We start from the raw sequence: 26,767 nt of genomic DNA on the forward strand, positions 1-26,767 counted from the left end.
TTCTGGCCCCAGCAGAAACCGTGCCCAAAACTGCAGTCCCCCGGCCGAGATGTGGGAAGTCAACTAGGGGGAAATCTTAAGATATAGGTCAATAGGTGCCTTCGTGGCTGGATGGAGATGGGCACTGACATGAGGCCAAGACAGTTTGGGAGGGGTGAGGATGGTGGAATGTGGCTCAGTGGTTCAGAGAACCTAGGTTTGATTTCCGGCACTCACTTGGTGACTCACGACCATCCGTAATTCCAGGTCAGGGGAATCTGGTGCCCTCTTCTGACCTCTGTGGGTACTGCATGGGATAAACAGTAAGGAAGACAATTCAACTGCTCTTGCAGTTCCTAACATCCAGGTCAAATGCTTCGCAAACCACCTCTAACTCCAACTAGGGGAATCCAGCAGCATCTCCTGGTCTCCCCAGGCACTGAACTCAAGTGTACATATGCACAAACACACATATACACATAATTAAAAATAATAATAGCTCTGTCCATACTTGGGGACGATGTGACCTCTCAACTACTGCTCCAGCACCGTGCCTGCCTAACTGTTGCCAATCTCCTGGCTCCGGTTTGGCTAATGGAAGGGAAGAGAAACCATCCCACCCTTGGTCAGGAGCCTTGAAGAAGCAAGGTACCTAGAGGGGGCAGGTGGTGGTTTCCATGGCAGTGGACATCCAGAACAAAAGATGAAGGAGCTGGGAGAAAGACAGAGATAAATGTAAGCAGGCCTCTAACAATGCCTACCGTGAAATCAACAAGAAGAGGAGCATCCCTTAAATGGCACCATCGCTAGAGAGGAGGTCATCGGGCAGTAAAAGACAGTGACTCCTGCTCTGGGTGTGCTCCTGACAGGACAGGATGTCTCTGTGCAAGTCATAATTCATAAACAGTAAAACAACACTTAAAAATAAAAATTAAGCCGGGCGGTGGTGGCGCACGCCTTTAATCCCAGCACTTGGGAGGCAGAGGCAGGCGGATCGTTGTGAGTTCGAGGCTGGGCTGGACCAACAGCCTCCAAAACAATACAGAGAAACCCTGTCTCGTAAAAACCAAAAAATAAAAATAAAAATTAAGGGGGCTGGAGAGATGGCTCAGTGGTTAAGAGCACTGACTGTTCTTCCAGAGGTCCTGAGTTCAATTCCAGCAACCACATGGTGGTTCACAAACACCTTGAATGAGACCTAGTGCTCTCTTCTGACATGCAGGCAGAAGACTGTGTACACAATAAATAAATGAAATAAAAAATAATTAAAAATTAAAATTAAATCTTAAAAACAAGACATACAGCTCACAGCTACCTATAACTCCAGCTCCAGAGGATCCGATGCCCTCTTCTGGCTGGACACCTGTACATACAGACACCTGCACATAAATCATAAAATAAATCTTTGACAAGAAGTCCCAGACCTGCACTGGAGAGCTGGCCCAGTGACTAAAGAGCACTGGCTACTCTTCCAGATTGTTCTCATTTGATCCCCAGCACCCACATGGCAGTTAACAGTCTGTGGCTTGAGTCCCAAGAGATCTGATGCTTCTAGGCACACAGGCAAAAGACCCATACACCTAGAGTAAGATTAATTTGGTTTGAAGAATCCAGAACATCCCATTATCCAGGGACCCAGGGTAAGGAGGAGAATGTAGCTGGGAGATGGGCAATGCCTTTGTAATCAGAGATGGGTCTAGCAGCTTGAGCTGGGGCTTAAAATCTGCAGGGGTGTGGGTGGGGTGTCCTTGCCTTCCTTGATGGTTAGACCAGGAAGGAGGGCCTTAGGGAAGGGGGCCAGGCAGTACCCTGAGCAGACGCTGGCTCACCGGGCTTTCTTCTCATCCCCTACTGGGGACCTGAGATAGCTGTATTCCAGCCGTAACCAGGACCATTCCTCTAACAAACAACTGAGGGCCGGCCGGACTCTGGGCAGAGATGACGATGTGTAGCTGATGTCAGTCCTGGGTCACAAGAATAAACAGAAGTTACTCAGCATACAACAGTAATGATCCTGTCCTGGCAACTGTAGAAAATAAGGACCAGAAACATGCTACCAGGTTGCAGTAACCCCAGCGCCTGAGCGCTTGAAGGTGACTGTAAAGGGAGGGTTCTCAAAAGCTACTTGTCTTTGAGCTCCCCCAGAATGTACACATCCTGTTTGTCCTGGAGGAGAACAAAGAGAATGACCTCTTCCCCCAGTCTCACTGTCCAGGTCAAGGCCTCAGGTGCAGGCCCAAGACTATATTTTGGAGCAAGGTGTGGTAGTATGTGCGTTTAATCCCGAGCACTTGGGGAAGCAGAGGCAGGCAGAACTTTGTGGATTCAAGACCCACCTGGTCTGTATAAAAAGCTCCAGGCCACCAGGGCTACGTAGTGAGACCCTTGCCATTCAAAGAAAAGTGGAGTCCGGGTGGGGCTGGAGAGATGGCTCAATGGTTAAGAGCATCTTCTCTTTCGGAGGACCCAGGCTGGATTGCCAGCAGCCACATGGCAGGTGAAAATTGCCTGCACCCAGAGATACCCTCTAGCTCCCTCTTCTGGCCTCTGCAGGCATCTATGTGCACATGAAACAGACATACACTGGACACTCAAGTACACATAAATTAAGTAACTAAACCTTACTGTTTACTTATTTCACGTGCATTTGGTGTTTTGCCTGCAATTATGTCTGCGTGAGGGCGTCAGATCCCCTGGAGCTGGAGCTACAGATAGTCGTGAGCCGCCATGTGGGCGCCGGGAACTGAACCTGGGTCCTCTGGAAGAACAGCCAAGCGCTCTTAACCGCTGAGCCATCTCTCCTTCTACACAAATCTTTGCGGAAATAATTTTAGTAATTCTCCCATGTCCAAAATAGGGTGCCCACTTAGACTGACCCGAGAAACAGGGAAGAATTTGAGGTCATGAAAAGTGGACCCTCTCTTTAGGTTGGTGGGTGGTTTTTTTGTTTGTTTGTTTGTTTGTTGCTATTTATTTATTTATTTTGAGGTAGGGTCCCTCTATGTAGTCCTTGTATCGATCTGTAGATGAGGCTGGCCATAAACTCTTAGAGATCCTCCTGCCTCTGCTTCCTGTGTACCAGGATTAAAGGCTTTATGTGTGAGCATGTGATCATGTAATACACGTGTGTGAGTGTTCAGAACCCCTGGAACTGGAGTTAATAGGAGGTTATGAGCCGCCATGTGAGTGCTGGGAGTTGAACTGTGGTCTTCTGCTCACTATAGAGTTCTATAGACAGGGTCTCACTATAGAACCTTGGCTGGCCTGGAACTCACAGAAATCTGCCTGCCTCTGTCTCCTGAGAGCTGGGATTAAATGCTTAGGCTACCACGCACTTCCCTTCCTTAGCTTTTGACAAGATAAGCAGCCATCGCCCTGCACGATTGGAGCGAAAACTTCTCTCAACAATAGAATGTCTATTTCCAGTTTCATTTTCCCTTGCCAGAATTTCTGGTTCCCTGGTCAGTGGCCTCTGGTGCCAAGAGATAGGGCTTCTTCCATCCCTCCCTAGCGCTGGGGGGGAGCCCAGGCAGCCTAGAACCAGATGCCCTGTCTAGCTGGAGTGGTGGGCAGTCCTCCTGACAGACTTCGTGTAGATCATCGCATGTATCTGAATGATTTCTCAACAGCCCAGTTGAAGTGTGCTCAATTTAGCCATGCCGTAAGTAACTTTTTATATTTCCTTAGGGAATCACTTCAGTTCTAAATCTTTGAATCTGCAATCTCAATTAAAAGTTGATGTTGCCCCTCCCCCATCCTCTTGGCTTCTAAGATGTCTCCCTATGGAAAAGGGTGGCAACAATATCAGTCTTCCCTCATCGACTTGTCTGAAACAGGCTTCTTGGGGTGGAGGTTGTAGCACTTTTAGGGCATACTGGGCGTGGATTCCCAGAGACGTGAATGATATTGATACTTTTTGTTTGTTTTGTTTGTGTAGCCCTGGCTGTCCTGGAACTCACTCTGTAGACCAGGCTGGCCTTGAACTCACAGAGACATGCCTGATTTTTGCCTCCAGAGTGCTGGGATTAAAGGCATGTGCTCCCATTGCCAGGCTGATATGGATGGGTTTTACCTAGATATGTCCCCTATTATTCCCACATCAGAAATTCCCAACAGCATTATACCCAGGAAAAGGGGTTTATGATGTCTTCTCACCTTTGGCTTCAGAATATGAAACAAACTAGACCCCTTCTAGTTCTGTGGGGTTGGTGAAATCACTTAAGAGTGCTTTCTGGCCGGACGGTGGTGGCGCACGCCTTTAATCCCAGCACTCGGGAGGCAGAGGCAGGCGGATCTCTGTGAGTTCAAGACCAAGCCTGGTCTACAGGGCAAGTTCCAGGACAGCCTCCAAAACAATACAGAGGACTCAGTCTACACCCGCATCAAGATGCTGATGACCCGGCTTGGAGAGACGGCTCAGAGGTTAAGAGCATGGGCTGCTCTTCCAGAGGTCCTGAGTTCCATGCCCAGCAACCACAGGGTGGCTCCCAACCATGTGCAGACATACATGGAGACAGAATGTTGTATTCATAATAAATAAATCAATCTTTAAAAAAAGTAGATGCTGGTGACCACGGACCACCCGTGACTCAGCTCCAGAGGATCTGATGCCCTCTTCTGGCCTCTGCAGGTACTGCATGCAATTATAACACAGACATAAGAAAGAGATGGCTTAGAGGTTAAACATACCTGCTCTTGCAGAGGACCTAGGCTTAGTCACAACCCACCATAACTCCAGTTCCAGGGAATCTGATACCCTCTCTGATCCCTGCAGGCACCAAGCACACACATGCTGCACATGCATATATGCATGCAAAACACTCATAAATCTAAAGAAAATAATTAAATATGCTGGCTATAGTTGCATGCTTACCACCGTTAATTCCAGTACTCTGAATACAGAGGCAGATGGGTCTCTGTGTGTCCTCAGGCAGCCTGGTCTACATAGTGAATTCCAAACCAGACTGAAAAGTTTCTGCAACCCCATAAGCCTCTCTGCTGATGCAACAATACAAGTCAGACTAAATCAAACTGAATTAGAAAAGTCCTATGTTGGGGACTGGAGAGATGGCTCAGCGGTTAAGAGCACTGACTGTTCTTCCAGAGGTCCTGAGTTCAATTACCAGCAACCACATGGTGGCTCACAACCACCTTGAATGAGATCTGGTGCCCTCTACTGGCATGCAGAAGATTGTATACATAATAAATAAATAAAATATTAAAAAAAAAGAAAAGGCCTATGTTTAATGGATACAACATTCTTGGATGGCTTTCCAGTCCCACAGAGAGGAGCCGGGAAAGAGAAATCAGAAAACCATCAGTCTATTTTCTGGGGAACAGTTTAAATACCCTATGGGAGTGGTCTTGAGCATCTCTGGGAAAGGGGTCATCATTTTGTGGGGCTTTCTGAGATGCAGCAGGGTTTGGAGAGAGATAGGGGAGGGGTCTTGGGTGTGGAACTTCTACCAACCATTAAGACTCTCTCTCTCTCTCTCTTTGGTTTTTCGAGACAGGGATTCTCTGTGTAGCTTTGGAGGCTGTCCTGGAACTCACTCTGTAGACCAGGCTGGTCTGAACTCACAGAGATCCGCCTGTTTCTGCCTCCCAAGTGCTGGGATTAAAGGCATGCGCCGCCACTGCCTGGCAACATTATAGACTTTTTGGGGATATGGATGCCAGTGGGTGGAATGAATCTTTTTTTTCCCCCCAGACAGGGTTTCTCTGTATTGTTTTGGAGGTTGTCCTGGAACTCGCTCTGTAGACCAGGCTGGCCTCAAACTCACAAAGATCCTCCTGCCTCTGCCTCCCGAGTGCTGGGATTAAAGGCATGCACCACCAACGCCCGACCCTGTCTTAAAAAAATAAAAAATAGCTGGGTGTTGGTGGCGCACAGAGAAACCCTGTCTCGAAAAAAAAAATAAAAATAGCCAGGGGTGGGAGGTGTACGTCTTTAATCCCAGCCCTTGGAAGGCAGAGGCAGGTGGATCTCCGAAGCTAGCTTGGCTTAGAACGAGTTCCAGGACAGCCAGGGCTGTTACCCAGAGAAACCCTGTCTTGAGAAAACAAAACAAAGGACAAGCAGCCATTATCGTATTCTTCGGAACTGTAAGGAGGCTCTGGGGCTTTACCCCAACTCTGAATTGCCTGTTGGTTTTTCTCTTCCCATTCCTTATCTACTGGAGGACACTCCTGTGAGTAGGTGGGATTTAGCCTAATTATCCGGGGCTGGTGGCGCTAGGGGTAGCCCTGAGGCCCACCCAGAATTCCTCTGAGGCAAAGGTCAGGGCTGCAATGGGAAGGCTGGGGGTGGGGGGCAGGGGGGGCCGGACCAGAGTGACAGCTCTCAGAATTTAGAGGGGAGGGGGGTGTCCCTCCAGAAATGTCCTCTCCCCTTGAGAGTTAGGGAAAGGACTTGCCCAGGTGCTGAGACCTCTGGCTCTGCCCTCTGCCCTTTGACTCCTGGCCTGTGGGTGAGCTAGCACTCAGGGGCCAGAGCCAGGACTGGGGGGGTGGGGTGGGGCCCAAGGGGCCCAGTGGTGGCTGTGGGAGTTAACGATTTACAAGGGGCCCCTTCCTGAGGCCTCTCTCCTTGGCCCAGTAGGCAACCCGTGACCGCCCAGGCGGCCAGACAGAAAACCAGTCCCACCAGATCCAGACCCCACCCCAGCCACAACCTGAGCAACCCCATTCTCTGGAGTCTGGAGAGGGAGACAAACAGACAGTGCAGAGATTGGTAGGTGGGTGTCTTTGAGCCCCCCCCTTGTCTATGAGAGGATGGATAGTTTTCAGAAACCTCGATTCGGAGGGCATTTAACACCCTCATCTTCTGGGCCCTGTCTGGGAGGAAGAGTCCTACCCGACACACACCCCTCCCCACGCCCGCCCGCTCCCCCGTCATCAGCGGGCAGGCTTATTCCTCCTGTTACTCCACCCTCAGCCTGCAGGTCTCAGGCAGACACTTAAAGACCAGGCAGCTTCTCCAGGCCCAGGGCATGCCCCCCCAGACCCTCCCCCCTCCGCTGGTACAGGACTCTGCCCTCTTCTCCACCTCCCCTAGGCTTCTCCAGTTACTCCTTCCTGACCTGGGAACCCTGGAGACACAGTTTGGCCCCTGTGGCACTCAGTTCTCTTCACTAGACCCATGCGGGTTCCCAGGGAGAAGTCAAAGCACATGGCTGTCAGGGATATGACAGTCACCAGACTGGCCTTCCTCCCCCTCCCCTTACACACACTCGTACACACACGCATGCACGCACACGCTCAGCTCCCTGTACTTGATAAGACTGTAGAACTGGCCGGGCGTTGGTGGCGCATGCCTTTAATCCCAGCACTCGGGAGGCAGAGGCAGGCGGATCTCTGTGAGTTTGAGGCCAGCCTGGTCTACAAAGTGAGTTCCAGGACAGCCTCCAAAGCCACAGAGAAACCCTGTCTTGAGAGAAAAAAAAAAAGCAAAAAAAAAAAAAAAAAAAAAGACTGTAGAACTGTGTCTGGATATTATTTACACACGTGCGTAACTGTGTACACACACATGCGCGCGCGTGCGCACACACACATGCATGCTCAGCTCCCTGTACTTGATAAGACTGTAGGACTGTGTCTGGATATTATTTATACACGTACTCGACTGCGGGGGAGACTGGCTTCTCTGCCTCTAGAGCTGTTCTGTTCTGGGGCTGAGGTTCCCCACCCGATTTTCTCTTCCCTCCTCTTTCTTTTTTTTTTTTTTTTTCTTTTTCAGACCAGGGCCAGGGTGGTGAGCCACCACACTAATTTCATAGGAGTAAGCCTGGACCGTGTTTGACATTTCTCTTTTTTTTTTAAGGCTTTCTTACTCTGTCAGTTGTCGTGGGGTGGAGGTGACATCACGTGGCGACACAGACCTAAGGTCCAGTGGTCAGGGTGACGATTCGAGACCCCAAAGGCCTGAGAACACAATAGGCTTTTTTTTTTTTTTTTTTTTTTTTTTTTGGTTTTTCGAGACAGGGTTTCTCTGTGGCTTTGGAGGCTGTCCTGGAACTCACTCTGTAGACCAGCCCGGCCTCGAACTCACAGAGATCCGCCTGCCTCTGCCTCCCAAGTGCTGGGATTAAAGGCGTGCGCCACCACCGCCCAGCTACATGGGACGTCTTTATTAGAGACTCACTCCTTCATCTGGACCTGTGCAGATACCAGCTATGTAGTTAATGATGAGCCTTAGCTGAGACACTGCAGCTGGGGGAAGAAAGACCTCAGATAAGGTTGGCCTGAGAACTTGGCCTGCTGCCTTGTAAATGGGGGTACCGCGCTGACAGCTTTCTTGATACGCACGTTCTAAACGCGGTCAGCTTGGTGCCTAACTCATAGTAAGTTCTCACTCAGGAACACAAACTTCAGGAGTAGGGGTGGCTGGAGACCCGCCTGGCTTTCCAAGGATTTTCATAGGTGGTGGTAGCGGGTGACTAAATGCAGCCCAGTGAACAAATAAATCTCTTTCTGGGGCTGGGGATGCAACTCAGTGGTTGAACACTTGCCTGATAGGAGCAGATTTTATCCCCCCAGCCAAAAGAGAAAAAGAAATACAAAACCTGAGCCGGGCGTTGGTGGCGCACGCCTTTAATCCCAGCACTTGGGAGGCAGAGGCAGGTGGATCTCTGTGAGTTTGAGACCTGCCTGGTCTACAGAGTGAGTTCCAGGACAGCCTCCAAAGCCACAGAGAAACCCTGTCTCGAAAAACCAAAAAAAAAAAAAAAAAAGAAATCCTATTGCAATGTGATGAGATCACAGGTGTGCAGCCCACACATGTCAACAAAGGTACCTAGTGGGGCTGGAGAAATGGCTCGGCAGTTAAGGGCACTGGTCACTCTTCCACAGGACATGGGTGTGATTCCCACATGGTACCTGACCGACACCCATAACTCCAGTCCCCAGAGCATCTGATGCCCTCTTCTGGCCTCCACAGCCACGGCATGCACAGGGTGCACAGACATGCATGCAGGCAGGCAGACATTCATGCACGTGAAATAAAAATAAAGATTAAGGCACTGGAGAGATGGTGCGGAGGCTAAAAGAACTCAACTGCTCTGGCTGATGACCCGAATTCAATTCCCAGCGCTCTAATGGCGGCTCACGGCCATCTGTAACTCCAGCTCCACAGGATCTGGCACCCTCTTCTGTCCCCTCGCACACACGGCACCGTAAGCGTACATGCAGACAGGACATCCGTACATATAAAACAAAATTTAAAAAAATAATAAATGTTAAAAAAAACAACCTAGTACCAGTCCAAAGGGACTCCTTTTCCGAGCATCCCAAACACTACTGCGGGCCTCATAGGTGTGGCCCAAGCTCAGGCTGGGAGTGACAGCTAGAGAGATCCTCAGTGGAGGACTGTCTCAAACAGGACCTTCTGTGGTGAACTGGGATCAGCCCTTCTACACACGAGACAAGTATGTGAGGTCCTGGAAATTGAGACTGTCTGGAAGAAGCCTCACAAAGACAGCCAGTCTTGGGGCGAGGGAACAACTTTGGCACCAAAAAAAATTTTTTTTTGAGACAGGGTTTCTCTGTATTGTTTTGGAGGCTGTCCTGGAACTCACTCTGTAGGCCAGGCTGGCCTCGAACTCACAGAGATCCACCCGCCTCTGCCTCCCGAGTGCTGGGATTAAAGGCGTGTGCCACCAACGCCCGGCTGGCACCAAATACTTTTATTCTTCATTGGGGAAATGGAGGTGATATTGAGAAAAAAAAATGAGATGGGCAAGGGTTTAATAAATGCCAGAGATAAATATTCTCAGGGGGCATGATCAGGTAGGGTGTCTGGGAGGTCTGGGAAGAGGGAGAAGAGACAGGGAGGGAAAGGAGAGACATACACACATGCACACACGTACACAGATGTGCACACGCGTGCGCGCGTGTACACACACACACACACAATGGGTGGGGATGGGCAGGAACAGAATAATCTAGGGTCCTAGACTGCTGCATGTCCCTCTGGAGGACAGGACAGGTGGGAATAGGGGTCCTGCCTTCTGCACAGGTGCTGGAGACGTGCATGATGGTTGGGCATTGGGTATTGGGGGCGGGAGGGGGGGCTGCCCTCCACACAGGTGCTGGAGACTTGTAGGGTGGTTGGTTGAAAACTAAGTAGAAACTTTCATAACCATGTAAACCAAAATATTTCTTCTTTTTTGAGGGACAGAACCAAGGTGGCTTCCCTCCATCTTGAGAAGGGGTGGTCTTTTTCCTGCCTCTCCTTGGGCTCACACTCATGATAGTTACGGGTAGGTGGCATGCATGGGACATTTTCTGTTCATACTGTGTTTTCCATGGGAACAGTATACTCAGTGGTTCCCACGTAGATTGGACAGGTGAGGATCTGGGACTCTCCAGATCCTGGCTTAGAGCTTTTCCTTTTTAAATGCCTATGGATGCTTATGTGGGGGTTAGGGAGGCTGTTGAGAACTGGAGGACAGCCTCAGGAGTCATCCTCAGGAATGCAGGCCACCTCCTCAGAGTCAGGGCTTCTCATTGGAGCTCACCAATTGGTCGAGGACAGCTGACCAAGTAAGCCTCAGGGGATCCTTGTGTCTCTGGATCATCAATGCTGGGTTTTACAAAGCCCACAGTCCAGGGTTCCCGGGATTGAACCCAGGTCTTCTTGCTAGCAAGGAAAGCTTTTTTTTATCTACTAAACGAGCCAGAGCTTCGAGCACAGACCCTCTTCCGAGCCTGCCGGCCTCGACTCTGTGTACTGACTCTGCAGGCCCTTCCGGGACCCTCCAGGGCCTGTTGCTGACTCCCAGAGAGCAGGCCCCTGCTCACAGTGAGTGTCTCAGCCTCCCCAAACACAGTAGGTAATGAAGGGTAAGTCCTGGGACACCCTGGAGCATGCACTCCGGCGGTTCTGCCTCCCCTTTCCTTTCCGTGTGGCCGGTGCCAGACAGACAGTGCCTGGCAGGGTGAGGACTAGAATCTCCAAGCAGCTTAGGGGTAAGCATGCACGTCTGTCTGTCTGTCTGTCTGTCTGTCTGTCTGTCTGTCGTCTTAGGACTCTCCATGCAGGGCATGGTGGTAGATGCCTTTAGTCCCAGCACTTGGGAGGCATGAAGCAGGTGGATCTTTCTGAATTCATGGCCAGCCTGGTCTATGTAGTGAATTTCAGACTAGTGGGACCCTGTCGCAGAAAGAAAAGACAGTTTCCGTAGAAAGCACCTCCTTATTTAGCCAACAGGCTTATTTGGGGGCGACTATGAAGAAACCAGCCAGGGGTTAAGGGGAGCTAAATACCTCCCTCAAGGGACCCATTATTTGACAGTAGATAGGAAGGAACTAGCTAGGAGGTGTCCCCAGTGCCTGGGAGGAGTCGCTCCTTGTGGCCTGGGATGTCAAGAGTGGGGGACAGGTTAACACATTCCAGATGAGCTCTGCCCTTTGACATCCCACCCCTACCCCAAACTGGGTTGAAGCCCTAAGTCCATACGCAGATGGCTTGGAGGGAGGATATTAGTTCCAGCTCTAGGGAGACCCACAACCAGAGAGGAAACTGTGGGAGGCGATTTCGCTTCTGCTGTGGAGGCCAGGGCCTGTGGCTGCAGGCACCCTGGGGGCTGCAGTTAACTCCCTGTTTTCTGGACCCCACTTGATAGCAGGCTGTAACGCTTAGAACCAAGCTGACCCACCTACTGATTTCTCTGTGGTCTGACTTAGGCAACTCCCACCTCCTGCTCGAAGCCCTGACTGTGTGACTGTCACTCTGGGATGATAGGGGTTCAGGACTCATTCTATATAGTTCTCTGAGAAGACATCGGCTGTAGGATTAGCCCAAGCTGGCCAGATGAGGGATAGGACTTTGTCCAAGGGCAGAGACATAGATGGACTAGGTGCAAAGACATGCGGGCTCAAATCGGCTGTTCCCACAGGAAACCAACCCCGTTGCATAGGGCTGAATATTTAGTTCTCTTGGTTTGCTTTCTGAGTGTTGCTTTCTTCCAGGTACTATTTCAGACTCTCAGTTCACAGGCCACAGCTCTTGGGCAGCAGTGTAGATGCTTTAGCCCCAGATCTCTAGTTGGGCAGGAGCCTGCCTCCTAAAAAATAAACAACAACAAAAACAAAACGTCCTTTCTCTGATCAGTTTCTTCATCTGTGAAATGGGAACGAGACTCTGCCTCCTTTCTTCCGGTGGAGTTAAGTGTCTACTGAATGCAGGAAAAGAGGTTTGGGGAAGGGTGCGGTCTTTGAACTGAGAGTCGGCGTACCGACGAGCACCTGAGCTAGAGGGTGGGCAGCCAAGACCTCCCTCTCAATTCCTATAACTTGTTGCCTCATTGAACAGCTGAACAGGGGCAGAAGGTCGGCGGAATTTCCCCGGAAAGGTGCGTCTGCATACCCAGGCATCTCTTACAAACGGGGTGGGGGATGTTTATTTTATTTATTTGCAAAGTTGCACGGAAAAAAGGTGAAGCTGGGTGCGCTGGGGAGCTGAGCCTGGGCGGACTTCGCCAGGACCCTGGGATCGGGAGGCGCAGGGGCTGCGGCTCCAGCTTCAGAGCCTGCGGCGTCCAAGTGGCCAAAGCTGCTCTGGGAGGAAGGCCGCGGGAGGAGGGAGTGAATCCGAGGTGCAGAAAGGGGGGGTGTGAGGGAGCCGCTAGTCCGGTCCGGGTTTTGCCTGCAGCCCCGGGGCAGCGTTCGGAGCTCCTGCCCGGGCGGGCGCGCGGCGCGGCAGCAGAGGCGGCGGAGCCTGAGCTGGGATGTAGAGGCGGCGGCGAGAGCAGGCGTCCGAACAGAGCCAGAAGAGGAGAGCCTCGCCCCCGACAGCCCGGCCCCGCGTCCCAGCCTGTGCCCAGCCATGCGCGCCGCCTGCTGAGTCCGGGCGCCGCACGGCGAGTCCTCCGCCCGCCGCGCCGCGAGGCGCTGCGCTCCGGGGTGATTAGTTGCTTTTTGTTGTTTTTTAATTTGGGCCGCGGGGAGGGGGAGGAGGGGCAGGTGCTGCAGGCTCTCTCTCCCCCCCCCTCCTCGGGCCAGCCGCGGCGGCGCGACTCCGGCTCTGGCCCCGGGCGCGGCGGGCGACTGGAGCGGAGCGCACCGCGGCGGTGCCCAGAGCGGAGCGCAGCTCCCCGCCCCGCCCCTCCCCCTCGGCCTCGCGGCGACCGTGGCGGCTCGGACGACTCGCAGAGCCGGTAGGTGTCGGGCCACGGCCCTCCCCCGGCTCCCCCCGGGAGGCCAGCCCCCTCCCCTTCCCCGCCTCCCTCCCTCTCCTCCCCCGGGGCTCCGTGCGCGGCCGGGGCCGGAGTTCGCTGCAAGTCCGCGGAAAGTTTGGTGGCGCGGGTTCCCCCGAAGTTCAGGTGCGGAGAGCCAGGGATGGGGAAGGAGGGGTCGGTGTTTGGGAGGGGCGGGGGACGCCCGCAGCCTAAGCCGCCAGGCCTGGGAGACCTAGCTCCGGTGATGGCTCGGTGGCCGCTGCTATATCCAAGCCTTCCCAAGCCGCAGTATGCTCGGTCGCAGATCACTGAGTTCAGACAAAAAGAGGGGTTTTAGGGTCGAGGACGGCGGGCTGGGAGCGGAGGAGCGAGGCTGGAGCCGTCTCTGCGGGGGACGCTTCCTTCCCAATCACTGGTGCTCGCGGGCGCCGGGGGTCCTCACCTCGCAGCGCTGGGCGGGTGCTGCGCCTGCGGGGGCGGCTGCTTGCAGATCTGCGGCGCGCACTCCCGGCATCAGACCCCACTCGCTGCCCTGGGTTTGTGGGCGATCGTAACTGCCCCGAGCGCCTCGGACCACTCGTGGCCGTGCCTCCCCTTAGGACTTGGAAGAGGCGGCGGCGGTGGCCACTTCTGTGTTCCCCTTCGTCTCCTCGCCCCCGCTGCCTTCAGGGTGCCTGGCGGGCTGATCAAGTTTGACCTTTTTTTTTCCCCTTCCCGTCAAAGTATACCACCCCACCTCTGCCGGCCAGACGGCCTCTCCTGTCCTCTGCGGCCTTGGGGAGTCTCGGGCTACCTCTCCTCGTGTGCCCAGCTGCGTGCAAAGCCGGGGACGCAGTATGGGGGGGGTGACGACTCTCAGCTGCAGGACTGCAGGGGGCGGGCATCCCAGGCTCCTGCCAAGCTGCTCTGGCCCCGAATTTACCCCCAGGTCCCGCCCGACCCCCCTCCCTTTCGCATCCCTGGAGCCGGGGGCTGAACCGCCGCGAGAGGAATGTGTTAATTTTCTGACCGGGGGAAGTTGTCCTCGCCCGGAATGGGCTGTTTTCCGGCGGGGAGTGCGGGGTGCGCCTGGCTTTGTTTATATATAGCTTCGACCGAAAGTGAGGGACCCCCGATTTTTAGGTAGGGGACCTGTCACAAGAGCTAGTGCGCAACGGAAGCAAGAAAAAGCCCCCCTTTTTTTTCTCCCCGGGGAATCGTAAGGGGTGCGCAGAGTTGGGTTGGTGCCACGGGTTGCAAGGAGGTACCATTAGATTTTGGGGGGTTCTGTAGTGACTCATCTTGAAAGACTTGGTCTCCCTAGTGTTCTTAACAAGGGAGGGGTGAAGGTTTGGCAGCCGCACCCTACTTTGCTCCCCGGGACCCTGGGTGGTCTGAAGAGTTGGGTTTTGCAGTTGGGGGTGCCCAAAACGAGATGCGGGTTAAAGGCTCTTGATCCCCCGCCTTTCCTGCGCCCCCCTCCCCGCGCAGTTTTGGAGCCCCTGGTTTTGTAGTGTGCGGAGCCCTCCCTTGCCCCGCGGGTTTGCCCAGGAAGCGTTGGGGAAGGGGGCGTGTGATCGCTGGCCCTCGCCCCCGCCCCCGCCGGAGCCGCCCCAGGGCTGCCGGCAAACAGAGTCCCTTTCAAGTTTTCCGCTGGGGCCGCCTGGCGGGGGCTGCGAGCGCGGTCGCTGCGGACTTGTTTGGAGCGCGGTTTGAACGCCCGGCGCCACCTCAGCTGCCCCCACCCGCGGGGGTTCGGGGTGTACGGTCGTCCTAGCGTTGAGGAGCATTTAAATGAGATGGTTAGGGGGCGCCTGAGGACCTTAAGCTTGCCCTGACCCTCTCTCTTCCAAAAGACTCCCGTGTCCTGGTTTTAGCTGGAAATCCTTCTTCCCATCCCCTTTTGGAGAGTAGCGCGAGGAGACTACCCGCGGCTACTTCGCCTGTTACTGCATGGTGTTGATTTAGCAGCTCCCTAGATGAGAGTCAAGCTGGAGCTTGGGGGGGGGGTTTGGTGGTGGCGGTGGCGGCGGCTCGGTTTGCAGCTGTCACCTCCCCACTCAAAACGGAAATTGTCCTCCTTAGGGAGGGGTGACGGTTTGATTTTTGCCCCGGGGATGGGTGGGAACAGCTGGGGGAGGTTGGCCTTTGGGTTCCCAGTCAGCCCTGATGACTCTGTAGGTGTCCCCGGCCTCCCCCCTCCCCGAATCCTGGCAGGAACTGGGTTCTCTAGGGGAAGCCCCCAGCTCAAGCTTGAAGTCCTCCCCCCCCTTTCCAAGGTGGGACAGAGGGACCTCTCCGAGCTAGGCCCTTGGCTGGCTAGCTGGCTTGTTCATGTCTTATTTATGTGTGTGTTTGGGCCTCCCTCCGTTTTACCAACTCAGCAGGTGACCCTGGCCTGGGCCTCCTATCTCCCCTGTTGACTTACCGGAGGGCCAATGGCCTTCCCTTTATCACGTGAGGCCTGGAATGTCCACCCAGCTGGGCTGAGCTGGGCTGCATGGGGGAAGGGGAGGGGAGGGAGGGCTCTGAATCCAGGGCTCAAGCCCCTCACATGCTATGCGCCTAGGGCTCCCGTGATGACCCCCTCGATTTTTCTGTTTTCTTTCCTGATACCCATTTGGCAAGTGAGAATTGGGGCCCATAGGGCTGTTGGGGGCATGACTGTCTCTGTAGGTTAAGTACCCCGTCTTCTTTAGGTCCCCACCTAAGTTACTCATGAAAGCATGTAACGAGATGGAAGATATATATATATATATATATATATATATATATATATATATATATATATATATATATATATATACACACACACCCCCACCCAGGAGGCATGAGAGAGCTTTGGACTGAGCTAAAGCCAATTGATTTCCTAAGGGTGCTTGGTGAGAGACACAGAAGGATACAGGTGGGACAAGGGCTGGCCCTGCTCTTAGAATCCTGTGTGATGCGTCAGCTAATTCTCCAGCCTTTGGCTTCACTGGTCGTGGATGGGCCAGGCTTGTCCACTGTCATTGCCGAGTAATGCGTGCATTCACTCTCTGGCCAGAAATATAAGTTAGCCATCCCTTCGCCGTTCCAGGGGATGCAGCAGGGTGGAGGGGCAGGCTCCCCGCCACTCCCCCCCTACCCCTGTCCCTTGGTGTCTCATTCTGGAGCTGTGTTACGTGTCTGTGTTGCCAAGTGTCCTTGATGAAGTATATTAATAGTTAAACTCTCATAGCTGGAACTCACCAGACCACAAAAAAAAAAAAGCCTTCCCCGTTACTCACGCACTACTGCTCAACAAGAATATCCCACTAAAGTTTTTTTTTTCCTCTTTTCTGCACTCTCTAACTTCCCGCTTACTCTGTCCGCCTCTCCTCGGTGCTGAGCCCACCTTCCCAGGGTGCCGGCAGAAAGGACGGACGGCCCCCTTCAGAGACCCAGAGGCAGTTACCAGCTGACAGAGACGGGGCTTGTGTGGGGCTGTGTGATCTGCTGAGTGAGAACTGGGTGGTATGTCTCTGTCTTTTTGAATCTGCCTGAGCATGTGGGAGTTTTGTGAATGGTTATGTGCATCTGCGTTGTATGTGTACATGTATACCTCATGCACCTAAACCTGAGGTGGTATGTCTGAAGGTTGGCCGCGTGCGTGCGTGCGTGCGTTCGTGTGTGTGTGTGTGTGTGTGCGCGCGCGCGTTTCAGAGTGCTTGAATTTTGTAGGGTTTGTGGTTCGTGTGTGTTTTGAGGCAGGGTCTTAGTGTATTGCACTGGCTGGCTGCTCTGAAATTTACTATGTAAACCAGGTTGGCCTGTCTGCCTCTGCCTCCCCACCACTTTTAAAGCTGTGCGCCCTACCACTCCTGACTCCTGGCATGTATCTGTTCTATGCCTGGCTTTGTAAATCTGGTATGTGTCCGAATTGTGGACATTCTAGGAAACTAGAAGTGGGCATGTTTGAGCTGGGTGGGCATTAGGTAGTGGCTGGTATTCTTTGCCCTTTCTGTATCTGTCTGCCTGCCAGTCTGACTCTATGACTCCCCTCCCTTCCCTGCTTGTGAGGCCAGAGACTTAAAATCTCAGTGGAGCCCCTCCCCCTCCCCAGCAGTAACTGGGCAGCCTCCTGGTCTGCCTGCCTGCCTGCTGGGAGTTTTGGAAGCCTTGGAGGGAGACAGGCTGGGGCCCGGGGTGACGGCGCATATCCACGGCGGTGGCAGCCTGTGATTATAAGAATAAAAGGATTTTTAAGGTCATGGGTTTTTTTTTTTAATGTTTCTCTCCTTTGCTGGGAGCCCGTGGCATCAGAGGTCTACAGCTGTGTGTCGTGCGGGTTAGAGTGTATTCCTATGCAGGTAAACATCAGTGTGTGTATGGCTCACCCGGGAGCATGATCCCGTATGTGCCTGCTTGAGCAGAGCCTGTGAAAGTGGCTGTCTGCCTTGACCTGTCACACGAGAATCCCAAGGGTTTGTCTAGAGGTGATGGGGGCTTTGGAGGGGGGTGATTCCCAGTTAAACTTCCTGCTGCTGGGCATCCCTTGGAGCTGGAACTCTCTGACAGGTCTTCTAAGGGAGAACGGTCCAGCCTCAAGCTTTGCTTACCTGTTTTCCCTTCTCCTAGTGGAGCGTTTCCGCCTTGGAGAGTAACTGGACCCAGTCACCTGGACAAGGCCATATCTTGGGGTGTCAATCCCCCTGGCCCTGCTCCAGCCTCTGTAATTGCATTCTGCTGCCTAATCCCCCGCCAGCTCAATTAGATTGCAAATTCTTCTTCATTTCCTGCCTCTTGATGTTGCCTCCCTCTGGGCTTGCGGGGATTGGGGGGTGGTGGGCAATCCCAACTTGCCTTCTACCAGCACTAGGGGGAATCTGGGGGGGGTGATTAGTTCCTTGCCACAGCGACCCTAGAGCTAAAGTCAAGAACCTTGGGGACCAGCAAGACAGGGTTCCACTAGCTCTTTCTTCAGAGCCAACTACAGTTATCCCTCTTGTCCCCAAACAGGTTCTTTTCTAACTGGTTCAGGACTACCTGTAGAATAGGCGGGTCGGTCGGGCCTCTATGCGGTACCTTGACCATGGCCTTCATAACCAACTCCTGCTGGTTACCTAACACAGCAGTTAACAAGTTAGGTTTTTTGTTTTACACAGCAGTTAACAAGTTAGGTTTTTTGTTTTGTTTTGTTTTTTCTCAGACAGAATCTTACACTATGTAGCTTAGGCTAACCTCAGACTTGCAGAGACACCTTCCTCTGCTGAGTCCAGGACTTAAAAGCATGAACCAGCACAGCCAGCCACAGCCCTGTTTTTCGACTTTTCCTGATCAGCATTCCAAGCCATGAGGCTTTCGGGCCCCAGGGACCACACAGCCTTCTACTGGATCTCCCTCATTACCATCCCTGGACTCCAAGTACACATAGATGGCGGGACTCGGAGTTCATCAGACCTGCTTGTGAGTCCTGGCCACGGATGGGGCTGACTGTATGGGCAAGTGTTATTTTCTTTTTCTTTTTTTAAAGATTTATTTATTTATTTATTATAAACACAACATCCTGCCTCCATGTCTGCACGCCAGAAGAGGGCACCAGATCTCATTACAGATGGTTGTGAGCCACCATGTGGTTGCTGGGAATTGAACTCAGGACCTCTGGAAGAGCAGTCAGTGCTCTTAACCTCTGAGCCGTCTCTCCAGCCCCCGCAAGTGTTATTTTCTACTAACCTGTTTTCTTACCTCTGTGGTGGGACCGCAAGTGGCCGCTTCATGAGACAGGTTTTAGGTTGAATACAAGGACTGAGCATGACAGTGCCTTATCCAGTCAGGCAACCAACACACGAGTTGGCTTTTTTGTTGTTGTTTTTTTTTTTATGTTTGTTTTGTTTTGTTTGGAGACCAGGTCTCTGTATATAGCCTTGGCTTCCTGGAATTAGTTGGCCCTGTAGACCAGACTGGCCTTGAACTCGCAGAAATCCACCTGCCTCTTCTGGGCGTGGGGGGGGGTGTCTCTAATACCCAGGTGTGTGACCTTGCCTACATCATTCTCCCCACTCTGAGCTTATCTTTCCCGCGTGTAAAGTGGACCGATGGGACTGCCCTCAAGGCATCAGAAGGTGTTGCTCAACCCAGCATGCTTGACACATTATGTTACACACACACACACACACACACACACACACACACACACACACACACACACACACACGGGTGAGGGCCTGGCCAAGGTCGTGAAGGCTGGTCCTGAGGCCAGGGAGCTCAGCTGGGCTGTGAGGCACAAGGCCCCCCCCAACGCTGTGAAAAGCCGTGGCTTGGCTGGACTTTTTTTTTTGGTTTGGGAAGGGGAGTCCTACCCCTCCTTTCCCAGGAGGCACCGTGGCAGCCGCTGTGGCTTTCTTAACTGGGGTGACTGGCAGCCCTTGGAAGACCGATGATACCCAACTCGGCCCGAGGGGAAAGTGAGCTGCAGAGGTCTCTCTTCCTATCACCAGTCCCTCTCCATGGTCCCTCTGGCCCTCTGTGCGTCCTCTGTTGGACAGACTGTGACAGGGGTGGGGTCTACTTTCATCTGAGGCTCCCCCTCCGCTTACTGCCTAGTCTGGGATTCTGTGACCTCTGTCACTCACTGGCCTGGACTCTTTTAATATTTCATGGCCCTTCGAGTCGACTCCCCCCTGCCCCAGCCCACAGGGCCCCCTTCGTCTGCACCCCCAGCCCCCCATCTCTGTCACTGAGTTACTGACCCAGCGGCTGCCTCTACCTTCTCTGTGACTACCCCATCTCTCTTGACCCGCCTACTCTACACCTCCACTGGTGATAACGCCCCCCACCCCACGCGCGCGCACCATTCCTGTCTGATGTCCTCCCTCTGACATCTCTGCAGGTCTCATCTGCTTTTTCCCTCTTTTGTTTATCCCCCCCCCTTCCCAGTGGAACAGAAACCCTGGCAACTGGTCTGCCTGCCTGCCTGTCCTTGCGCCCTCCGCCCCTTCCTGCCCCCTCCTCCCGGCCAGGCTGGATGGCTGGCGTGTGAGAGCTGGTTTTATTTATTTTTCTGTTTGTTTGGGAAGAGGGCAGTGGTAGCCCTGGGCCTGGCTGCTGCGTCTACTTAGAGCAACGAACGGGCAGGCTTGCTGGCCTCCCAGGAATGTGGCTGGGGCGCCCTGTGCTGTATTTACTCCTCTCCAGCTGCTGGGCTCAACAGGGCAGAGCCAGGCCTGCCCAGTGGCCCCTGGGGAGCCTTGGACTCAACTCTGTCCTGTCTGGCGGACCCCACGTGGCTTTTGGGGGGGGGACCAATCCCTCCCTTGCCTCTGACCCCTTCTGACCTCAGACTCTGCTGGTTGGCCATGCCAGAACTGGGCCTACAGTGAAGGTACCGGAAGGCCTGGTACCCAGCAGTCACCCCTGTCTCCCACCCAGGAGCCTAGGCCTGTAATCTCCTGGCCAGAACTATGAAAAACATGACGCCAGGCCTCTCTCCACTGGGTCTGGTCCCTGTCCTTGGCACAGCTCCTCAGCCCTGCTCAGATCATGGGCAGGGGTGACGGGCCCAGAGCCAGAGTAGCTGGGTCCCTCGTTGGCCCTCAACTCGGGCCCGTGTTGCACACACCTGAGTGTGCAACACATGATACGTGTGTGCAGTGAGGACCTGCTTAGTCACAAGCTCCTGCTGGGTCGTACTTTTCCTTGGAGACACACTCCCCGTCACCAGCTCCCTCCCTCATTCATCAGATCCCCACAAGGTTTCTGAGCCTGCTCTCTTGCCAGGCTTGCAAATGGGTTGTGGCGGTGACTCCACTCTGTGTACCCCAGTGCCTGGCACCGTGTTGAGTCTTCAAAGATTTTTCCACTGTCGCTGTCATCGGGCTGGGCCCCCAAATGGATCTGAGAACGGCTGACCCACCCTAAGCCCCTGCTAAGTGGATGCTGCTATGTCAACATCTTTCTGGCCTTTCTCTGCTGCTAAATCCCCACAGTAGACTAGGGAACAGGGGTGTTGTTTGTGCCCAGCTAGCTGTACACAGATGAGGAGCCTGAATTCACTACAGGCTGTGAGGACGCCAGTGGCAGCTAGAGTTGGTCAGGGTTTGATGTGTTTTTTTGTTTGTTTTTGCTTACCACCCCACCCCCCAAACTCCATCATCCCAGCAGCAAACTTGATGTGAGGCTTGGAGGAAGGCTGCTTGACTAGTTAGTTAGGTGAATGAATGAACGAACGAGCTGGCAGCGTGTGTGAACTTTCCCAGAGTACACTGGGGGCATGGGGGGTGGATAGACTGGGTATGTAGACCCCTGCTGGCCCGGTGAAGCATAGAGGAATTGGACTTACTAAGCAAGCAGCCAGCCAGCACCAAGAGATGTGGCCAGAGACCAGCAACCCGCTAGGTAGAACCAGTGAGCAGGTCGTACCTTCTCTTTGGACCTCAGTGTTTTCTGTCTGTCGTTTGGGCTCCAGTTTGGGTTTTTTTGGGTTTTGTTTTGTGTAATTTTTTTTTTTTTTTGGCTTTTTGTCAGCTGGCCTCGACTGGGGCCAGCCTGGGAGGTGAAGGGACTTTGGTGGGAAAGCAGGAAACGGTGGGTGGTGAAGACAGGAAGATAAAGCCAGGAGCTTGGCTTGGAACCTGAGAAGCAGGGAGACCAGTGCTGACCTGATGTGGGCTGGGCCCTCCTTTGGGGGGGAGGAGGGAGAGAGAGCACAGGCACGTGTGACGCTCTCTCTCTCTCTCTCTCTCTCTCTCTCTCTCTCTCTCTCTCTCTCTCTCTCTCACACACACACACACACACACACACACACACAAGCGCCCTCGCACACACGCAGAGCCACCGATTCTTGCTCCCCCACAAACTCATTTCCTGACATCTGTGTAGTTAGTGGCCCTGTGTACCAGGAGGAGGTGGCCCTGTCCCCTAGGGCTTAGACTGGCTCCTCCCCCAGCCCAGAGTATACCCCAGCTTTATGTCATTTCCTGTTGACCCTGGTAGAAGAAACCCAGTCTCTCTCCTGTCCAGTCCCCTCCCCAAAAGCTAGGTGGGAGATTGGTTATCTGGCCCTGCACAGGGGGAGATGTTGGAGGTGATCTGCACACAGCCCCTCCCCGGTGGCTAGAGTTATTATTTTTTTTTAGTGATAGGAATCAAGAATCATAGACTGTTCGCAGTGGAAGGGTGTTTTAAGTCACCAAGGAGTGGGTTTTCCTGCGGGAAGGAAGCATGGATGGCCATGCTTCGGTTTCCTTGTTTGGTGAGAGAGGACACGGTGGGGGGGATACTGGGGGTTGGCTGGGGCCTTTCCTGAGGTCACAGAGCCTGGAGACCTCAAGTGACACGGAGCCTATCCCTGGGACTGAAAGGCCAGTTTTGCATGTAGCCTGTGGGCTCTGGGCCCAGCCAGACAGCAAGGGGCCGAGGCTGGGCCTGCAGGCACAGGAGGGGTCCTCCCTGTGGCAGCCTGCCGCCTGCTGCCCACGCTTCCCGAGGCACCAGCGTGAGGAGGAAATGCAGGCTGTTGCTTCCAGCGACAGCAGGCAAGGCCGGGCGGCTTCCCAGCTCCCCCTCTGACTCATGGCTGCCTGCAGCTCCCCTCCCCTGGGCTCCTCAGCAACCCCATCTGTGCAATGGGGAGAGGGGAGACATTGCCCCCCCCCGGGTATGGTTCGCCGCCGCCTACAGTAAGGACCCCCTGTTAGGTGACTTGTTAGGCTGTGGAGGGTGACAGAAGTCCAGAGACCTTGGACTACTACCGGCCTGAGAGGTTCCCTTGGGTTACTCTGGTCTCCCCAGCAGCCTGGGGAAGGGGCGTCTGGGTTCCTGAGCAGAGAGTGAAGGTTTATGGGGGGGTAGGTGTGGTAGAGAACTGAATCTCTTTCGGGGTGAGGTTGGGTAGGAAGCCTGTCCCTCCCCCTGGGTTGGGTGTGTGTGGGGTTCCCTCGGTGACTGTGGCATGTCCGTCTGCAGAATGGAACACGTTATCCCACAAGGGTCAAGTGAGCGTCTCCACTGGAGATATATGATGGGTGCCCAGGGAGAAGGGGATCGTTGGCAGCAGAAATGGGGGGTGGGGCGGTGACTGGATCACAGGGGTGAGTAGAAGGAGCTTGGCAGCTAGGCTGTGGCCCCAGGAAAATCCCACTCAGCTGCTCTCCTAGGAAGACCCGAAGAGCTGGATGGGGAGGCAGTAGGGGGCAGACTTGGCCTCCCTCCGGCCCCCCTCAGGTCTACATGGAATCAGCCCAGCCTGGCAGCTGGGTGGGTGTGCCTCTCACCGCGGGAGAGCTGGAGGGCGCACCCCCTCACCAGGGGGCCTGTGACTGTCAAGAGGGGTTGGGCCTTCATCCAGATTTCAAAGCCTTCTGATGCCCTCCCTGGGCTCTGTCCTGAGCTACTACCTGGGGAGCCTTTGGGAGGGGAGCTAGCAGGCGCTCCTTCATTGGCCCAGGAGAATGGGAAACCCCTGGAATGGCCTCCTGGGATGTTGGGGGTAGCAGTAGGGAATTAGGCAGCTGCCACCCAGACAGACTGGCTTGCTTCAAGTAGCCTTCCCTGTCTCCCGTGCCCAGAGCCAGGGACTGGGGGTAGTTATTGGGAGAATTGAAACTGGTCTCTCCTGCCCCGTCTTTTCTCCAACTGTCCACCAAGCTCTAGGCTCTCTCTGGTCTTTTCCCATCCCTGGCTGTGTCTGCAGAGCCCCCTGGGAAGATGGGGGGGGGCGGCACAGCGGGCTCAGAACAGCGGGCGCCTGCTCAGCCAAGTATTTTGCACGAGCTGTCAGAGGCAGACAGGCACGTGGGGAATTCAGTGCATGTGGGGCTGGGGGAAAGCAGCGGGTGGGCAGAAAGAGGGAGCTGTGGCTGCCTCCCGGCCTGCTGAACCTGGTGGAGATGACCAACCCCCACCAATACCAGAGCGGTGTGGGTGTGGAGATGTACTGATCCCAGTCCCGGGTCCAAGCTGGGAAGGCTCTCCTGCTGAAGTTAGGATCCAGACAGGAATTCGGGTTGTGCCCGACTGTCGCCTCCAGGAAATAGCTCTCTCTCTCTCCCTCTCTAACACACACACACACACACACACACACACACACACACACACACACAGTCTCCTGGCAGCAAGGAAAAGACAGAATGGGGGAGTTGTGTTTATAAGCCCAAAGTTTGTGTGTTTGTGTTGTGGGGAAGGAACCTCTGAAACTTTGTAACCACTGTGCAAAGACACCCAACTTAGTTGTTTTTGTGCTGTATCCTTAATAAATCCTGCTAGGCAGGACAGCACCCAGAGCTGAGTGATACTTGGGATTTTTTGTTGTTGTTGTTGTTTTCACACTAAGACCCAGAGAGAGGCGCTCACCAGCCCAGGGTGACTGACTACCCATCCATCCTTGCCTCTATCCCCATGTGGGTGGAGCCAATGAGAAGAGGTGAGCTTTGGGGTTTGCTGGGGGGGGGGCTAAATTTAGTCATCACTGCGTAGCCGGGGCCTCTGGGAGCAGCTGCTGGTGCAGACAGAGGCCTGAAGCTGCATTTAGTCTGGACAGAAATATCCTCCCGCCCACCCACCCACTGCTTGGGTAGCCAGGCTGTGGGCTTGTTCCCAGCGGGGGGCAGCTTGCCTGGGCCTGGCGACTCGGCCGGGCAGGCAAGATGACCCGATAGGCTTTTCCCAGATCAGGTTTCCATGAAACAGGAACCTTCCGCAGGCGGAGGAGACTGGACCATGGGGGCCAAGGACGCCTCTCCTTGCCTCCCTCTGCTGAGGCAGCCTCCCCTCCGCAGAGGCCTGGGGAAGCAGCAGGTTATTTATCAAGCCAGCTTCCCCGCTGTGCGCCCTGCCTGCTCCCCTCCTCCCCACCTCTAGTGCTGGCGGCCATGAGCCCAGCCGAGCAGGGTGAGCTGGGCGGACAGGCGGGTGGTGAGATTAGCTCAGGAGATGTGAGTCACCGCATCCTAGCAGGCAGAGCACACACACTGGATACAGCCCCGCGCGCGCGCGCGCCACACAGCCGGGGACACAGAGGATATGCACAAGCTTCGGGACGCCTAATTCCACACGCCTCCCGCGTGACCCACGGCCACTCCGGCTGGGTTACCTACGCGCGTGCACCCCAGAAACACCCGGTCCTGGTGCACAGTCACTGTCCAGGCTCAGGCAGTGGTCTGTAGGCTACGGCTCCCACCTTTATGAGGCTGCAGAGAGAGTTTCAGCATCAGTAGCAGCAAGTACTGACGCACAAGACTCATTTGGTCAGACTCCGCCGCTCATCCCTCCTGAGGCCTCCCTTTGGTCATGTGGTCTTCGGTTTCTGTGAGGTGGGGTGGTCCTCAACATTAGGCTACTTTGTGGCCCTGTTTGGGGGGCCCACTTGCCCTTATCATAGGGAACGATAACCCAAGCAGGGTATACCAGGAGAGGGTAGGCAAGGAAAGGGGGAGGGGCAAAGGAGCCGAGAGGAGGAAAGGATGGAGAAGGTGCTGTGGAGAAAAAAAATCCATTTTCCCAGGAGCACTGGGTGGCCAGCTCTCCCCGTTCAAGGTGGGGTCCTCTAACGGAGAGGGAGCATTCCCTGGAGTCCCGGAGGAGGACGGGCACCTCTCCTGGCACAGTGAGCTGTGTCGGAGGAGCCGTCTGTCCTTCTGCTATCCCTGGCATTCCCCTTGGTTCCCAAGACTCATCACACAGTGCCCCTTCAGCTAGCACCCCGAGACTTGGGATTTATCCACATCTCTTAGTCTGCATGGCGCTGGTCTAACGAGAGGGTCTGGGCTGTGAGGTTGGCAGTCTGCCTGCAGTGGTGTCTTAAGCCTTAGCTCCTTTGGGGCCAGGGCTTGCCCTCTCTCCCACGTAGAACTAGAAACGTGACCGTTTTCCTACACGAGAAGTGGGAGAATTGAGCTGGGTGAGCATGGCCTCGTAATCATGGGGTGTGGGGGGGCGGGGGCTCACTGACATCACTGTCCAGCGCGTCTCTACTACAGACTCGCACTTCTTGGCCTCCCCTCCCTGTTGCCGTGTCCGTGTTTGTTTTGTTTTTGTTGAGACAAGGGGCTGGCAGCCGTGTATAGCCTTGACTTGGCCTTAAAACTCAAGTAATGGAGACCAGGCTGGTCCCCAAACTCACAAATATCCGCCTGCCTCTGCCTCCCCAAGTGCTGGGATTAAAGGCGTGTGCAGCTACACCGAGCCTGCCAAGTTTCCTGGCTTCACTTTTAATCGGCTGGGACACAGACTAAGCCCCCATCCCTGTATTAAGGCTGTTCCTGAAGTAAGCTAAGCTCGGCGTGGCTCACGCCTGGCATATGTGAGGCTCTGGGCTGAGTGACCACTGTGTCCGCTCTACCAGAGCAGTTTCTCCTTGGGGTTGCACTCGTCGGGAAATATCGTGAATTGGATTTTCGTCTTGGGCTTGGCCTGCCTGGAGCTCTTCTCCACTGCGTGGCAGGAGGTTGGAGTGTGAGGGTTCAGAGAGGCCTCAGGTAAATCGCTGGGGGTGGGGGGTGGCTGGGGCTCATTCTAGAAGGAAAGAGAAAGGGCCAGCCCCGGTTCCACAACTAACTGAGCCGGGCGGTGGTGGCGCACGCCTTTAATCCCAGCATTCGGGGGGCAGAGGCAGGCGGATCTCTGAGTTTGAGGCCGGGCTGGACCGACAGCCTCCAAAACAATACAGAGAAACC

The 26,767-nt window shown here is 54.4% G+C and overlaps 1 protein-coding gene across 5 annotated transcripts in view; it reads left to right on the forward strand.

Annotated features, from left to right (window-relative positions):
- The first annotated feature begins 12,759 nt into the window (after positions 1–12,759).
- Positions 12,760–26,767, forward strand: part of Cxxc5 (CXXC finger protein 5) — a 33,468-nt gene continuing 19,460 nt past the window's right edge. Inside the window, exon 1 of one of the 5 annotated variants that reach the window (XM_005065267.4) lies at positions 12,760–12,882. The gene's annotated coding sequence lies outside the window, so the exon portion shown is untranslated. Of the gene's footprint in view, positions 12,883–13,010; positions 13,137–13,177; positions 13,302–26,767 lie in introns of those variants that run through there. The other 4 variants (XM_005065266.4, XM_021234335.2, XM_005065269.4 and 1 more) reach the window with 4 other exon arrangements.

This window comes from Mesocricetus auratus, unplaced genomic scaffold, assembly GCF_017639785.1.
Source record: "Mesocricetus auratus isolate SY011 unplaced genomic scaffold, BCM_Maur_2.0 Super-Scaffold_100015, whole genome shotgun sequence".
Classification (NCBI taxonomy): domain Eukaryota; kingdom Metazoa; phylum Chordata; class Mammalia; order Rodentia; family Cricetidae; genus Mesocricetus; species Mesocricetus auratus.